The sequence below is a fragment of the Falco peregrinus genome, chromosome 6 (genome assembly GCF_023634155.1).
Source record: "Falco peregrinus isolate bFalPer1 chromosome 6, bFalPer1.pri, whole genome shotgun sequence".
NCBI lineage: Eukaryota > Metazoa > Chordata > Aves > Falconiformes > Falconidae > Falco > Falco peregrinus.
Window position 1 is genome coordinate 68,163,688 of NC_073726.1, and position 17,322 is coordinate 68,181,009.

The window sequence follows — 17,322 nt, forward strand, 5'->3', positions numbered from 1 at the left end:
GGAGAGAGAAGGCTGGGGAGGGGGAAGAAAGGAGAGTGATCCAGAGCTGCTGTCCCTCAAGGTGATGTCTGGCTGCCTCTGCAATGCCCTGCAGCAGTGAAAGGCAGTGATTTCCCGAACCAGTGCTCCACTTCCAGAGCCTGCAGGCTTTGACCAAGAGCAGTCGCTGAGGTCCTACAGTTATGCCCAGATGGGGATCCTGCCCCCAGCTCTGCGTCCTCTGGGAGAGAAAGAGGAAGAGAAAAGAAAGAGCAGTGCAGAGTAATGGTGCACATGTCCCACTTCAAAGACTGGCTGGGCATGCATTTACCAGGCTAAGAAACAGGTCCTTCCACATACCATTCCTCTTGCTAGATGGTACATTTCCCTGTGCCCTTCGCTTTATGAAATTACTGTTCTTCAAACTACCAAGTGCTTTCATTCTGTGTCCTACCTCTTTTGCCTCTCTCCCTCTCTCTCTTAACTGCGTAGTTACCATCCTTGGCTTTCTTCCTTTCCTCTCTGTTCCTTACCCTTGCACCATCAGTGAATTGAAAAACACGTTTCCACAGACAGAAGCCGTCACAAGAAAGTCGCAAAATCCCACCCCCACCCTCCAGCAGTGAGGTGTTCAGAGCTGGCCAGGAAGGGTTGATGTCCTGCTCTGGGCTTTGAGCTCATTGCAGGTTTCTGAGCCCTTTACGTTTGTGTGGGCTGAAGGGGGACGTAGCTTTGAGGACCCTTTCTCTGAAAAAGAAAAACCAAATTATTTTCTGTTTATTTTCCCCAAATTCAATTTTCAGCACCTCTTTTGGGGAGTTTGTAGGCAAGCAGGGAGTATGTTTAGTCTACCTCAGCTGGTGTTCCAACAGTTCTTTGTTGTGGACAATTCAAGCACATCTATGTTGGACCTCAATCCAGAAAACAGCTGAAATGGAAGGCAATGGGGTTGAGTGTCCTGGCTTAGAGAAGTTCAGCACAAGGTGAGCCCTTCTCAAGAGAGGACCATCTATTGAAAGGACAGTGACAGCAGGAATCTCCATCCCTAGCACAGGCTGTCAACCCACTCTTTCAGATGGGTGAGTCCTCACAACTGCTCTTCCTGCCACCCGGGTCTTAACATTGGAAGCTGCCATATGTTTCCCTTCGAGCTGGTAAGTTTTTCCTAATCTTCTTTGGATTTTTCTAAGCATACACTTGATTCTTTCTAACAGATTTAAGAATTGATTTGCATTGATTTACTGCATGATATTTCAACATGCTGCAATAGACAATCCAAGTGGGCCAAGTAAAAACCGCTGCTGTGTGTGCAAGAGTGAAAACAGAAAGAAGGTGCAGATAATGCTGTCAGCACACTTCATGGAGAGGAACCATTTCCCCCCTCATGCTAAGGAATTGGTATTTAGGTTTTGCATGGTTAAAAATGCAGCATTATCTTCCCTTTCACTCTTGCTTATTGCTACTTAGCTGTTCTCTTTTTATTTGAATAAGCAGCTCTGAAGAGGAAATATATCTGTTTGGTGGTTTGTTTGTTTATTTGCTTTTTCTGTGTACAAATGCCTATGTAGAGGAGCAGTGAAGCTCAGCTTAGATGTTATTTTAAGCAGCTCATTTTTGCTGCCTGACCTTTTTGACTGAGTTAAGGTCCCAGGAAAGTCCGTCTTTTTTCCCAGATTAGATGATGTGCTTCATAATTTGGGCTGATGCCAATAATTTTGATTTCTGCAGCTGGAGGTGGAGAGAAAAAGGGACCTTAATTCTACTAGTCTTTGCTAAATCTTCTCAGAGGAAGTCTGTAAACCCCTTCTGTAAACTGCCTCATCCTTTGGTTTCATCTTCAAAAGTAAGGGCATCAACTACCCTGTGAAGGACAACAGCACAGGGTGTTTTCCAGTAGGATGAATGTGGCGTAACTGTCAGTCTTGCTCCATTCTGAGTTTATACAGTACCATTAAGCTGACTATCACCTCTTTCATGATGTTGCTTCCAGTTATTTTGTATATTAGGAGTAGTGATATGCTGGAGGGCGAGGCGGCTGTCATTCGGGGGCACAGACAAGCTGGAGAAATTGAACAACAGAAGCATCGTGAAATTTCAGAAGGTGAATGCAAAGTCTTGCACCTGGGAAATAATAACCCCATGCAACAGTACAAGCTGGGGACTGCCTGGCTAGAAATCATCTTAACCTAAAAGGACCTGGCCGTCTTAACAGACATCAAGCTGAACATGAATGTGCCACTTTGGCAATGAGAGCTGGCCACAGCAACACAGGGCACGCCGATACCGGGACAGCTGGCGGGTCGAGGGACGTGATGGTTCTTCTCTATTCGGCACTTGAGAGGCCACAACTGGCATAATGCATAACCTGGTTCTGGCTCCCAGAAAGCGTGAGAAAGACATTGATAAACTGGAGCAACGTTAGTGGATGGCCACTAACATGGTCGGGGGCAGGAGTTCATAATGGTCAGGGAAAGGCTGAGGAAACTGGGTTTGTTCAGCCTTGAGAAGACAAGATTCAGGTGGAACCTTACTGCTGCCTTGAGCTACCTAATGGGCGTTACAGAGACAACAGAGCTGCTGAGAGGTGCCCAGAGAGAAATTACAAGAGGCACCAGGCACAGCTTCTAACAGGAAATTCCTACTGAGCCTAAGAAAAAGGTTTTCCCCAGAGAAAGATGCAGAGCTGAAGAGGTGCCCAGAGAGCTGGAGGCCCTGAATGTTATCAGAACTTGATTGTACAAGGCCTCGAGCAACCTAAGCAAATTTTGAAGGTAACCTTCCTTTGAATGGAATGGTTGGACTAAATGTTCTCCCTCTTACTCTACACATCGCTTGTATTTAGTGGCCCTGTCTTTTCCCAGCTCATCAAATCTCTCTATCAGATGGTTACATATTCAAGTTAAAGCTGTTTGTGGTACCTTACAAAGGAAACATATGTGGCCTACAGCTGCTGAAGCATAGGTGTGGACCTAAGCCTGTGAACACCTAGGTATGTCCTGGTGCTATGCATGGTATGTGTAGTCCTGCCCTCACTGAATGCAATAGTTCAGTATTCGGTGGCTTCAGAAAGATTGCATTTATTGTCCTTAATATTTAGTTTTTATCGATGACATTCGGGCTTTCTTACAGAAAAACCCCCATTAAATCTTTACAGAAATGAGAGCTTTCAGATGTGACCTTTTGCCTTACAGCATTGTATGGCTGCTCCTTAAATATACATTTCACATGAGGTGCATACATTTTGCCTTGTAACCATAATTGCCATTTGATTTCCAAAACTGATTGGCAAAAAATACCCCTGTTACTGTTCCCTCACTAGTGGTTCCCTCCTTCACTTGTCTTCCAGTCCCTGGAACAGTAGACAGGTATGTGTGCGTGTCTACTGAGGAGATTGGAAATAGCTGGACAGCATCAAGGCTGCGGAGCTGCTCTGGTCAGTTCCCGGTGAGCCACCGTGCCCCGCTGCGTACCCCTGCTCCCCTGAGGGACCTTCATCACCTCACCCATGCCAGACTGCTGGTGTGGCCCTGATCCGACTGAAAGGGCAAAGCCCTGTGGTGAGGGCCAGGTGTAGATGGCCGGAGGAGAGATGAGAACATCTTCAAACTACCATGGAAGGAGAAAATGATGAATGCTTTCCCACATGGCCATCAGCAAGCAGGTGACTGTTTCACAACTCTTGCCTGTATCAGACAAGCTGTCATTTTCAAAGGCAATTAAAAGGCATACTGCAAGTCTGCTTTGCTGAGCACAGGGAGAGGAGCGCAGGCTTTTTCATGAGTGTGGCCAGGAGCTGTCAGGAGGTGTTGGCATTAGGTCCCTAATGATGTTGACACAGAGCTGCAGCAGAGATGCCTGGGGAGCATCAGGCTGCTTATCTCCACCGCAGCTCATCCTTGCTGGGATACTGGAAAGGTCACACTTGTGACTGCTGCACTAGGCTTCCTTCAGACCCTGCTCAGCAGCAGAGAATGAATATAGAAGAAAAAAACAGAAATAAAACCTGAAGCCAGTAATGAAAAGAAGGGGAATGCAGCCGTGATGTGTTGCTGTATTGAGAACATGTACATGTACCAAATACATCCTTCTCCTTTTCCCCCAGCAGATAATCCACAGGGCAAACAAGCCTTTGCTGTTACTGTCAGCTGATGAGGTTATTCCTTTGGTTCTCACTGACACGTCTGAGGCTGGAGTTCCTGGAGTTCCCTCCTTGCCTGTGTTCCCCTGACGGGGATGTTACAGTGGCCGCAAGCTTTCCTCATTCCTGCACTTTCCCTTAAAAATAGCAAGGCTGGTTGCAAGGAGACAAAAGAGAGAGGGGGAAAAATGACAGCTTTGTTGCTTTTTTTTCCTTGGTAATGATCTGTGAATTTTCTTGGAGGAAGTCAAGGAACTTGGGGATCTTGAGGGCAAAGTTTCACAAGGTCCTTCACACTGCTTGTGTGCTCTGCTGTCCTTTTGCAGGGCAAGGACACTCTGCTTTCATACTAACACAGCACTGTAATGCTTTATATTAGCTCACTCCATTGTTTAGTGTATTCAGAATATGCCTTTTCTAATAAATAGGAAAAAAGATCTCTATCTTCTTAGAATTTAGATACTTTCACCAATGACTCCTTCAACAAAGCTGTTCTTACATAGGAGAAAATACCAAGATTTTGTTTCTCTTTTATCTGATATAATACATTTTCACTTCATAATAACGTGGCACAGCAGCTGCATTTTCAATGCCAGTATACGTGGTACCTACATTATCTTACTAATGATCGTATCTCTGTAAAGCTGTACCTGCAATCTCGGGTATTTTCCTGCTCCCTCGTAAAGCCTGAGGAAGACCACAACCTAATGGAAACGCATTAGAGGGAAAAGTGTTTTGGACATCTGTTTGTTTCTTTGGACTGCATTAGAGTACAAACAGTAGAGTTAAGCTAGGAGCAGGGTAGAGCCTCCACATCCTCGAGTCGCTGAAATGCTTGCAACCAAATTGCAGTGCCGGTCTGCGTATTTTAACTGGGTCACTGAGTGAGAGCCATCTGAATGCTTCACGCTCTGCAACTTCCAAGTAATTGCTGTTTAAGAAGTCATTTTATTGTTAATTTTCCTACTTACATGTTTGAAGCTGAGCTTGGAGTTATGCAAAGAAGAGGCACAGCTCACTCTATTTTGGATCTGAAACCAAGTAAATGTCAATATAAAACCAACTTTATAACTACATTGTAACTTTACACATTAAAATTTTTCACATTATGCTTTTGTGGCAGTGAAAGACGAAGAACTCTGCCTTTTAAAAATTACCCTGTTTAAAAAACAAAAAGTTGATAAGTTTTCTGAAGTGCAAAAGAAGATGCTGCTTCATGCATCCATGCCTTTGAAACACTGGTTGTTTCAAAGCAAGGAAAAGACTGGGTATTTACACTGCTTTATCTGACCCACATCCCATATAGCTTCTCAGTTCATTTATTTGTGTTTTGTAATTTTTTTTTTTTTTGCTATTTTTCCCAAAACATGGCTCCTAAGATCAGTCCTATTAACTCTGGATGCTAGGATTGGCAGAACCTTTAGGAAAATGAAAACCGAGAGAAGTTTACCGACAACTGAGATTTAAAGCTGGGGGTTGAGGCTCCTGGGTTCTTCTCCCGACTGCACCCACAGCCTTTGCCATGGCCAGTGGGCAAATTGCTTACAACATCTACGCTTCAATTTGCCCTGATGCCTCAAAATCTTTGCTGCTAGAACTGGCTAGGAAATATTTTTCTCTCCATGTGAAATTCTGACTTTGGTGGTTAAAAAACCAAAAGAAAATCAATTTCTGTCCAGTCCTTCAAATTTGTAGCTAAAAGCTGCAGCAGGCTGAGAGCTCTGGCTGGGACCACCACTGTGATATCTCAGGGAGCTGTGACTTCAGTGCCTCGTGCCACAGTCTGGACCTGAACAAACCTCCCCTTGTTCACCGGTGTCCTGTCCCTTGCTTGGCTGCCATGGGGTGTAGCTAGTGTGGTGTGTCCTGGCAGGTATAATCCAGAAGGAAACCTTGGCCAGCTGAGGCTTCAAAACTGCAGCTCCTGTGAAGAAATTTGGAAGAATTTCCAAATGCATGGATTTTTTGCTTCTGACCAGATAAATTAGCAAAATGAATAATGAAAAATGTTGCTTAGTTAAAGCAGTGCCTGTTCATCGTGACTGACATTACTGGCCCTATTGATATGGTTGCATTTGCTCTGAGATGGCTTTAGCCTGCAGCTGGCTACCTGGTACTCCAGCCGCCAGCCTAGCTGGTAAGGTTCTTCCAAGCCTTGGCTCTTTCCAAAACACACAAGGAACACAAGCATCCATGTCAGGGCTTCCTCCGCATGTTCTGCCCGCGTAAAAAGGAAATTACAGCTGTGAGGAACTTTGGCAAACCTGACCTCTTGGCTTCTTCCTCACAGCAACCAGGACAAGTCTTTCAGGAGCTCTGTCTTCCCTCACTACAAGACCTTGTGGCCTCCAGGTTCTGGCAGCCCTGAGGGCAATGCAGTTCCAGGTTGCACTTTCTTGTTAAAGTCTGGCAAAGCTCTGCGACATAAGAGCTTTCCCTTCTGCTTGGGAAGGGATGGTTGCTCTGCTTTGCAGTAACCCTTGTAGCGTGTTAAAACCTGTGAAAGTCCATAGAGGAGAACAGACACTTCCTCAGAAGAAAAGAGGAACAAATTCAGTCGACAAAGGGGGTTTGTTATGTGAATAAGTGCTTTTGCCAGCCTCAGACACACTTGCTGGCATGCTGGTGGAAATGGTTCTTGAGGCAGTGGGACAGCCTTATTGAGCAGAACTATCACGAGTGAGTTGGTCGCTGCTGGCAGGGACAGTAGCTGGAGGCATAAATAGGGCTATTGGAGTGGACAGAACGAGAGAAGGCTCTGAAGTAAAGGAAAAAGCAGCTGAATTAGGTTAGGGTTTCAAAGCAAATAGCATTCTTCAAATGACCAGGCAGGAAAGGCAGCTTCAGAAACAAGACAAAATGATAGCTGGACAGTAAAGAAGGCCAATAAGTGAGTGACACAGATTTTATTGCAGAAATATGCAGCAAAAGAATTTAATTACAGTCATGATTTATTAAAATGAGCTGGGAATTGTCCCAGTTCAGAGAAGCTTTTTATAGAGGAGGCAGCCCACATATTGCCTATCCAATTAGCAAGAGAGATTTGTGGACATAGGATGTGGAAACTGGCAGCCACAGGGTGAGTGGAAGTGTGTCTGTAAATCACATTTTGACAAACGATGGAGAAGCCTGTCTTGGCTCATCACAACTATTCCCCTGTCTGTCTCTTTTTTTCCCAATTCAGAACTGAAGTGTTTGTCCCCTCAAACAGCTGTACTGCCTTTGCTTCTTTTGATGCTGTGAAGTTCATCAATATTCATTAGGACTGGAGAGAGAGAGACTAATTTTCAGCAGCAGCAGCTGGGTGACTCCGTGTCAACACCAGCACCAAGGCTGGATCCTTTGCCTTTTGGCATCTCCCACCATCCTACAGTAGGAAATTACCCTGCCACCGCAGCGCTGCTGGCTGGGGGAGATCTCCTGAGGACTGCAAGGGTTCAGATGGGATGCCCACACTAAGCCTAGCAAGTCCAAACAAGAGCACAGGAAAATCTAAGCAAGCTCGCGAGGTGATGGGCAGAAGCTTTAAAAGGGTGTGCTGTTGTGTCTAGCTCATTCGCAAGGGAAACCCTCCACAATTCTTTTGAGAACTTTTCAACCAGCTAGTTGGATTGTCTTTTATTTTTGTTATTTAGTTTTTAACTAGAAATTACATTTTTCAACCAGTGTATTTATTTTCCAAAGTTCTGAGCAGACCAACTCACATTTTTCTTGCTCTGTGAAGTGGCTTCCTAGATAGTATAAATTATAAAGCATCTGCATTTGTTTTAGGATTTGCTAATGTTGTTTACATGTTATGTGTGTGTGTGTCAACATGCTTAGCATAACCCTGTATTGAGCTGAGAGTCTCAAAGGAGCTTAAAACCTGTTTCAAAGTATTGCTGTCGCTTAGGGCAAAGGCAGACATTACAGACCTGCAAATATCTGTCACCCTGGGAAGAGAAGCCATGGGAAGTGTTGGGCAGAGACACCTTGCAGGGCTCTGCAAGACAACTCTGCCTCAGCAGCAGGGCTGACAGCAGAGACCAAACCGGCTCTGAAGCTGTGGTTGCACCCACGCACTATGTGCCTCCACTGAGTAGCCCTGGTGAGATGGAATGGTGGGTTCAGGGCAGCGTGACTCCGCTGATTTTCTAGGGCTGATACCTGGGCTGTGCCAGCCTCCTTGGAGGTGATGTGCCATCTCTGTGCCTGTGACAGCACAGATGCACCCTGTATGACTTGTGCATTTCCAAAAAAAGATACTTGTGGTGTTGCATTTAGCAGCATCACCCCATGTCCACAAGTGTCTCGTTTCTTGTGATGGTGGTGCTGGCGGGCAGGAACGGCAGCAATGGCTGTTTCCTGCTGGCCCTTTGTTACGTGCCTTGGGCTGGTGCTGGCAGTGGTTCCCCTCAGACCTGAGGCCCGTGACCCTGCCTAGACTCTGGTCCTTACTGCATTGAAACTCCATTTCATCTAAGGAGGTTTCCATAATTCTGCATCCATAAATGCAGGGAAAGAAAAACAGAAATGAAACTCAAAAATGTTAGGTACATCCTTATTGCAACTGTTTGATATTTAGGAATCTTACATTGTGAAGGACATGCAAAACTTCTGCTTTTTTGTTTTGTTGTTGGTGTTTTTGTCAGGCACATTTGCCACCAGTCCCGACTTGCTATCAGTTTTGCAGGTAAATGTCAAACTGACCCAGCATCACTGAGATTTGCCTGATTTCAAGTCTGACTTGGGCTTGCTTTCGGCAAATGGGCACTTGCAGCTGATCCAAATCCATTCAGGAGCTCAGTAGATGCTTCTTCTGAGCCTCTTCTATGTTTAAAAATGGAAATGAAACATAAACCCAGGTGCTTTCTGTGCTATCCTGAGTTATGGATTTTATTCTTCTTGTTAAAACACTGCTTACACATCTTCTGGTTTATAATTTTCAAAGACGATACAGTGTAAAATACCAGGTTCTACGTGACAAATGGCAGTAGGACTCCAGGACCCTCTCTCTTCTCTAAAGCTCTGCTCCAGTTCACTTGAATTGAACAGCAAACCCCCTCAGCAGGGGGGAGCAGAGGCTCTGTGCATTGCAGAGACCCAACACTGCAAATAAAACTGAAATTAGTCATGGACTTTGCTGAAATTCTGCACCCTGCATTATGCAGGAGTTCAAACAAGAAGATCTTAACTGCCCCTTCTAACCTAAATCTCAATGAAAAAGGGATTCACATTTTTGAGATTAAGCATCAGAGGACTTTTTTAAGAAACAGTTTTCTGAGGAGACAAGAAACACTTTGCTTTAGTTTTCTGGTCTGAAAATATCAACAGTTTGTTTTAAGTTGAAACAAAGCCATGAATTAATGGTAAAGCCATTGCTAACCATGCCTACAGATCTGCAAAAATAAAGGGAAAATGGACTGCTGGATCTTAGATATTCCATAGGGTGCTTAGACATGATAATGTACTGATAGGTGTTGCGTTTATCAAAACCCTTAATACTGAGCTGAAATACTAAATGGAAGAAAAATTATTATTGTCAAGACTGACCTGAATCTGGCAAGGATTCTTTGTTGTTTGTAGCTTATATTCTTGACATTGTTTTTCAGCTACTTAAAACTATGGCTTCCCTGTAAACTGAGCTCAGAAAATGAGGGTCAATAACAGGAGAAGAAAAAACTGCTGCAAACTCATCTAAGGGCAAAAGATTTAAACCTCTGGCTGACAGTAACTTGCAGAAAATTCACCGTCATTTTGTTTGCAGTGATTAAAGGTGAGCAACTTATCCACATGTGATTTCTTGCCTTTGAAACACATTTAGTTAATTAGTACATCTTAGTTTATTTTCTGCTGTAGAATAAGCCTCGCTGTGGGAAGCAGAGCATAGGAAACACAAGATGGTGCTTTTCAGTGGCAAAACTTCAATGATGGCATCGTTTTTCATACTTGCAATATTAAACCACAGTATCCACAAGGGAAGTACTATAATAGCAAAATGCTATTAAAAATGATGGTGTGTTTTATAAAAGCTTCCACTGCCTTTCATAATATTTGCAGATAATCTCAGTCTGCAAATTTGTCAAGTCATTATTCTGCATCTGCGATATTTGGTGATAACCAAATAGTTTTTTTAAATACATTTTAGTCAACATTAGGAAGCTCATCACTAACGTTGAAAAAACAAAATGCAAGCATTAAAAGCAGTCTAAAGACAATATATTGTTATTCTAGCATACACTCCAACCTGCATGATAACTGCCAATTAAAATGTTAAGGTCTTCACTCTAGAAAGACAGAGGGGCTATCTGGCTTCGTATGCTGTTATCCACACATCTTTTTGTGATTTGCTTGCTAGGATTAGTGACCACGGGCTTGTTTTGCCTGGCACAAGACAATTCTATTTAATCAGGTGCATGCACTAGAAGTCAACAGCTGCAATTAGGCATTCACTTGTACTAAATATACTATCTCAAAGCCGTATGTGCACATGACCTTAGATCCCCAAATGGCAGGTGATGTGCTGTCTCTGGAGAGGGGCACAGTAAAATTGTAAACCTGTTTTTCATGGCCTGGATGCTGGCAGACATGCACACACATCTTTGCCCCACAGACGAGGCAGGAGCCACTTCATCAGTGCAGCAGAAGTTCTTTAAGAAACAGATAGGGAAAGGTAGGTGGGAATGAATGGGACCTCTTAAAACTTTGGGTACAGTATAATACTCAAATACAGTGATATTTAAGTAGTACTTTGCATGTCACGCATTAGCACTGAGTAACTAAAAGAAGAGACCTCGGCTTTTCATTTGCATATCAATTTGATTAGGTTGTGCGCTCGTAGCACCTTGCTGAACTGCAGTATTACAACTGGGCACTAGAGAGCTCCTTTTACCAAAGACAGCTCAGCAATGCCAGGGAGGCTCCCTGAGAGGCGCTTTCCAAGCATTCCTCCCTTTTAGGGGAGTTTTACGCGGTTTTAAATTTTATGTTGAAAATTAATATTGCCAAGGGAAAGCTGTCTTTGCCAGAGTGATGGCTGCAGCTGTAACTCCAAATGTGCTACCCCCAACAAGGCAGAGACTTCGCAGGAGTTGTAACTTGGGAACTAATTATACAATTTCAGAGATAGCAAAAAGTAAATCAAATGCTGCCAGCTTGGAATTTATAATTAAGTTTTCCTCGGAATAACAAACATACTCAGTATGTGATTTATTATGACTCTTACTGTATTAATAATAGTAATAGTCTGTGCCATGTACCTATGCAGAGTGCATGTTTTCGTCTAAATTGCTGGATTACAGTCACAGATGCAGGCTGAATTCTAACTAGCTCTCTGCAGTCACTCTGCTGATAACCTTAAGCCTTACAACACACAAGCTATTGCTAAACACTACTCTATTAGCAAGTGATGGAACAGGATGGCGATTGGGTCTTTTTTCATTAGTTGTGTTTGACCTGCTTCCCCCCAGTTGCCTTTACTCTATCAATCATTTATTCAAAACCAAAACAAAATCTCCTATGCTGTCACTGTAAGGGCATATGCATTCCAGCTTCTCAGGCTCTGACACAAGCATAGGCTGCTGCAAGGTGCGGTAGCAATGTGACATCCTATCATATTCCCCATTAGGGATTTTGCTCTAGGGTTGATTTACCGACGCTTGTGTCCCGAGGTCAGCAGTGGGAGAGCATGGGATTTTGCCTCCCAAGCAAGTCCTGTCTCACTCCTGTCTCAAAATCCTGGAGTGCAAAGACTGAAAAAGTCTACATGAAAACTTCAGAAAGGTTAGGGGAGCCTTGTTCCAATCTCTCCTGTGCATGGTAGTGGTGCTTGGCCAGAGCAGAGCTATCGCTGGCTCTATTGAGACCTGTAACCACTGCTACTGCTGATCGTCCCAGAAGCACTGGCACATGGATGCCCACTCTCCTCGCTCCTGTTGCCTCCTCCCAGTTCGAACCAGAACACAAGAGCCAGCAAAATCTGGAGTGGAGAGCCTTTGTGCTACATGCAGATCTTTCTCTTCCCAGTCCTCACGTGCCCTGAGGGGCAGGACATGGCTTTGCAATCAGGAGATGGGTTTTCACCTCCTGCCTGTACTTTCTGCCTGAGTTCCTTTCTAGCTTTGGGCTTCCTATACCTCTGTTGCTTCACCCTGTTGCCAAGGCTTGCTTTCTTCCACCATTCCTCTGCCTTGTTCCCCTGCCTGGATTGGGACCAGGAGGCTTTCACTGGGCAGGTGTGAGGGACTGCAGCTCTGTGGGTGGTTTTAATAAGGGCTAGGCCTGGGTGTAGGTGTCCCAGTGGGAGGTCAGGGTCCGTGCAGCTGATGGCACAGCTGGCAGGGTGGCCCACAATGTTGGAGGCTTACTATTGTGGTTGCTTAGTGACACTTTTAGCCAGATGGACCAATTCATTGCAAATTAAAATGTTCCAGCTCTGATTAGACTACTTGCAGGCAGCCTGAGAAGGCAAAAATTTTTATTGTTGTCCTTACCTGGATGCTGACGAGGATATTCTGCAGCGGGGAGTCAGATCTGATCATGGTTACCTGGAATGCCAAGGAAGCGGTGCTGGGTTTTGAGGAAGCTTCTCTTCCAGGACAGCCTGTGTTAATGACAGTGAGCTGAAATGTGGCATGAACATCTATCTCGTCACTTAGTTTCCAAAGCCAGTTCCAAAGCCAGCATGTGACAATGATAGCTGAAAGACGAACTCTAGTGTTCCTGTCTTTGTTCTTTTCAACCCACAGTCCTCTGGAAATTTATAGATAGGTGGAAAGAGGATTTTCAGCATAGGGCAGCTCCAAAGAAGGTCAGTATGGGAGGGGAGAGGCTGCCGTTTGATTCATCTGAAATTCTTCTCTCTTCCAAACTGTTCTGTATGAGCCTTGGCCGTGCCATTATTCAACCCATACACTGGCTCCCATACACACAGGGCAAGTCCCCAGCATGGCACTCATCAAGGCTCTTCCTAAGTGACCTTGCGCTACTGGCATGGTCCTTTCCTACCTTTGTGAACAGAGGGCTCACAATGACAGGCAATGTAACAAAATCCAACTGTAAGTTGCCTAACTGGAGCTAACAAATGAAAGGGTGTGGTGAAATCAGGGCTAGCATGTCCCTTGCAAAACCCCACTTCTTAGAAAATTGTGTTTTATTGTTTCCATCCCTGGGAGCTCACATTACACCCCAGTCAAACCTAGCAGGGCCCTGTCATTCATCAGTCAATTTTATGGCATGACAGGAGCCTGCAAAGTTAGAAGCCAGTTAAACAAATTAAAAAATTGAATGGGATCCTCTGACTGCATCTTGCAAAATTAAAAAGGAAATGCCTTGGGGTATCTTTTCCTCGTAGGGAGGATCATATGGGTGCCCAGAAGGCAACAACAGCAAGGTGGCCACTGGAGAGAAAATGTTATGATGGAAATTAAAATGTGATTCCTGTCAAGTCACCCCTCATGAGCCTGTCTTTTCTCATCAGCATTTTGAGCCATGTGATATTCAGAAAAAATGAAAATGCTAGCTGTGCCTGTGAACTACTTTCCCCCCCTAACTTTATTTCACTTCAGCGGTCCAGAGAGCAAATCTTTTGGGAGGTACCCAAGATCTCAGTATCTGAGGAACTCTTTCTAGAAACTAAATATAATAGCTCTGCCAATTTAGCTGACAGATGTGGTTATTTCAGTGACAAAGCACCTTGGGACCTTCTAATCCCCCTCTAAAAAAAAAACCCACCACAAAAAAAATCCCCCAGTATCACTTTATTCATCTCCCCAAAATATTTTGTTATGTGGTCTTAGGAAAAATGGTGCATTTAACATTGTTTTTATAACCCCTTATTGAATGGATGGTGATCTATAGGCTATTCTTTTCATCAAGATGTCACCCACTGTCAAGTCTGACTAATAAGAGTTTATAGACCAGCGGTGAGTATAAGCGGTCTCAGTGACACGAATACAAACTCAGCAGCTCAGCTTACTGCAGCTTAGCACGGATTAATTTCCCATGGCAGATGCCAGCCTTATACCAAAAAAGACTAACCCCACCTTTATGATTCTTCTCTTCCTCACAATTGTCAATCTATTTAAATACAGAGATAAGTGGAAATAGGCCCAAATTACAAAGTGTGGATCTCTGCAGCACTTCGAGGTTGGGCTGTGCTTGAGCTTTCCTACAGGCTCCTCTCCAGTCCTTTCCCTTATAAAACTATTCAGAGCAAGCTTGGTATGTTTTTACCCTTTTTATCAACAAGCGTGTTTGAGCAGAAGTGTATAAATGATGTTGTCTCTCAGGTAATTAATATTTTTCTCTCCATCTTTTCCCAAGGGAGGATTAAGAGTACAGAGGTGTATCATGGTTTGATAGAGCAGTTTGTTTGCTATTATTATCCTTTTTGTTTACACTGGAGAGCATTGACCTTTTTGCACTGAGAAGATGATGATAAGCGTCACAAAAATCCTTGGGTGTCCCAGAGAATAGCTCATTATTCTTGAAGCAGCTTCCAGGGAAGCTCTGTCTCAGCGTACATGACCTCCAACCTACAGAAGAAAAGGTTGCCTTGTGCCTGAGGAACAGAGCTGTGGCGTGAACTTGGTAATGGTTAAGATATGCTGGGCCACGGACCACCTCTAAAAGCCTCTTGACAGTCCTCAGGAAAAAACTAAGAAGGATCTAGGACATGGCAGTGAGGCCCGATGAACCTCAAGCCAGCCCTGAATTGGATGTGATGTCCCCAGGGTGGAACAAAAGGGCAGGTGTAATGCTGGGACTGGTCTGCTAGGGGTGACAGAAAACCCTGCAGGGAGGTGTTGCTGAGCAGGTTTGGTAACAGTGAGCACACTAGATTTGCTCTGACACTGTGGCTTATTTTGGTTTCTATACCTTCCAGGCTCCAAATGCTATCCAGAAAGCTTCCAGGCTCCTGCTGCAGGGATCCTAGGAGTGCTTCAGCTAAACTGCAGATGACTTTTGGCTTTGTGCTGAAGCCATGGGAAACTTGGTAAGCTGCAAACTAGGCAAAGCTCAGTAACTCATTTTTTTAATTGTTTAACATAGAAACTCAAAGGTTACAAGTTCCTACCAACTGAGAAGAAAGCTGGAGTGGAACCAGGCAGGAGGAATCAGCTGAAACACACGAAGGCAGTGTGACGGGTATAAGAAAGCAAGAGAGACTCATCTCATCGGAGAAAGAATGAGAGGAGGGAGTCCTGTGGTCCCTGTTAGCAGGAGGAGCAGAATCTACGTAAGACCATACATGAACTCACATGTGTGCACTTGGCTTGCGGAAAAGTGAGAAATAATGGTGCTTATGTCTCCCCGGAGCATTTCAGGCAAGCCAGAAGTTTGTATTTGCATGGATAAAAGGTGGTAAGTACTGTTAGCAGGTAGGGCTCATAACTTGTAACCTTGCCAGGTTTGTAGCCCCAAAACTAATTTTGCAGCACTGCAGCAACAATGTAACAAAGCTCAAAGTAAGCTAATGTGGGAGGGAAAGGTGACTGCACCCAAAACAGACCAGGTTTTGCACCCACTCTCTCACCCTCATGTGTTCTGCATACTGCTCCATCCCTGTATCAGGATTTCTCTCCTTATCTAGGTGTTTGATGGCTCCTAGCCTGTTCTTTTCTTCCTTGCATCACCTCTTTAGGGCTTTGGTTTATGGTCTGTCTTCTGTTCTACTCTGTGTGTAGTCTGTCTGGAGTTTAGGGAGGGTCTGGTAAGCTGCACCTAGGTGAGCTGGCATCTTGGTGACCTATGTGCCATCTGTGCCTTCCAGTCTCACACACTGGCCCTTCTGGTGCTTCCACACCTAGATAATCACCTTCATTCAGAACGGGCTTAATATTTATATTTAAAATTCCTCAAGTATTGCAACATATTTTAACCTGTGCACAACAGGCTCACAGGAGTGCAGATGAGTGCTGAAGAGCAAGGATCGCTTTGGAGGGTCCAATTTATCCTACCAGCAGTCTTAGGGTCACTTAGATGCATGGTCAACAGAAGAGATGGAGAGGGAAAAGGAAGCACTGAAAAGCTACTCCAGTAATTCCCAGCTGCCTCCTCCTCCATTCTGCTTCCCCCTGACCCTGCCCTTCTCAACTGGGTTTTCAAACTGCTTCCTTCAAGAAGCTCTATAGAGTTTTATTGCTTTGATTTCTAAGTGATCTGTTAGCTGACTCTGAACTTCTCAAACCCTTTGGGGAAACAACAGCTGGCACATGGCGGTGTTTGCAGGTGAAAAGCAGACCTGTGTGATAGCTTTCCAGCTAGTGTAGCACCGGTGTTGGCTTAGGTTGCTGTAATCGTGCTTGAGAATTTATCTTTGCTTTAACACAGCCAGAGCTCCTCAGTACACCTTGGTGTAAGAGGACTAGTGAGAAGAAGCCATGCCCGGAGTGGCTGATTGATACCTTGTTTTATCTGGAGTGTTTGTTCAACTTAAACACTAGGAAGTAAAGCACTATAAAATAAAACTGTAGCTGCTTGCAAAAATAAAATCCAAAGAAGTCACCTGAAAAAAAAGTATGTCGGATTCCTTTCCCAGCAGCTTTTATGGAAACTTTCACCCTCTTCAAATTACAGTGACTCCATGTGGTTTATTCTACATAGATTTTAATACTTTTGCTAAAATTTATTCCAGCTGTTGCTAATCATAGAGATATGAATAATATTATTATACAGAGTCTTGACTTGACTTGGTGCAGATTTATTCATTTGTAATTTTTCCATCTTAAACCCAAATACTAAAAAATAGATGAAAGGAAAGAAAGGTGATTGTAACCACTGGATTCTACTTCACCATGATGAAATTGAGCTTGCTTAGTTATCAGAGAGTAAATGTAGAGATTTCCTGATTTTATCTCACTGCCTGATTGTATCAGACCATTTGCAGTGACTGCAATTCAAGTGCAACTAGGATTGCCAGAAGATCTTACATGCAAATCAGTTACTTTTAGGAGAGAAGTGCTACTGAATTCCAGCTCAGAGAAGCCCAGAAAATAAAACCAACTGAATCTGAATAGGGAAGAGACTTGGGGTCTTTAATCTATGTTCTCATTTTGACATAAAAACTTCCAAGAGACAATTACATTGAGCAATGTACAGCCAAATCTAAAGGCTGAGTATAGGGTCAAATTAAACTGTTCAGGTCAGTCCAAGCTGAGAATGCCTCCTTTGTCTTGCCAGACTCAGATTCTTCTTCCGAATTCAGTGCCTCACTGCAGGAGCAA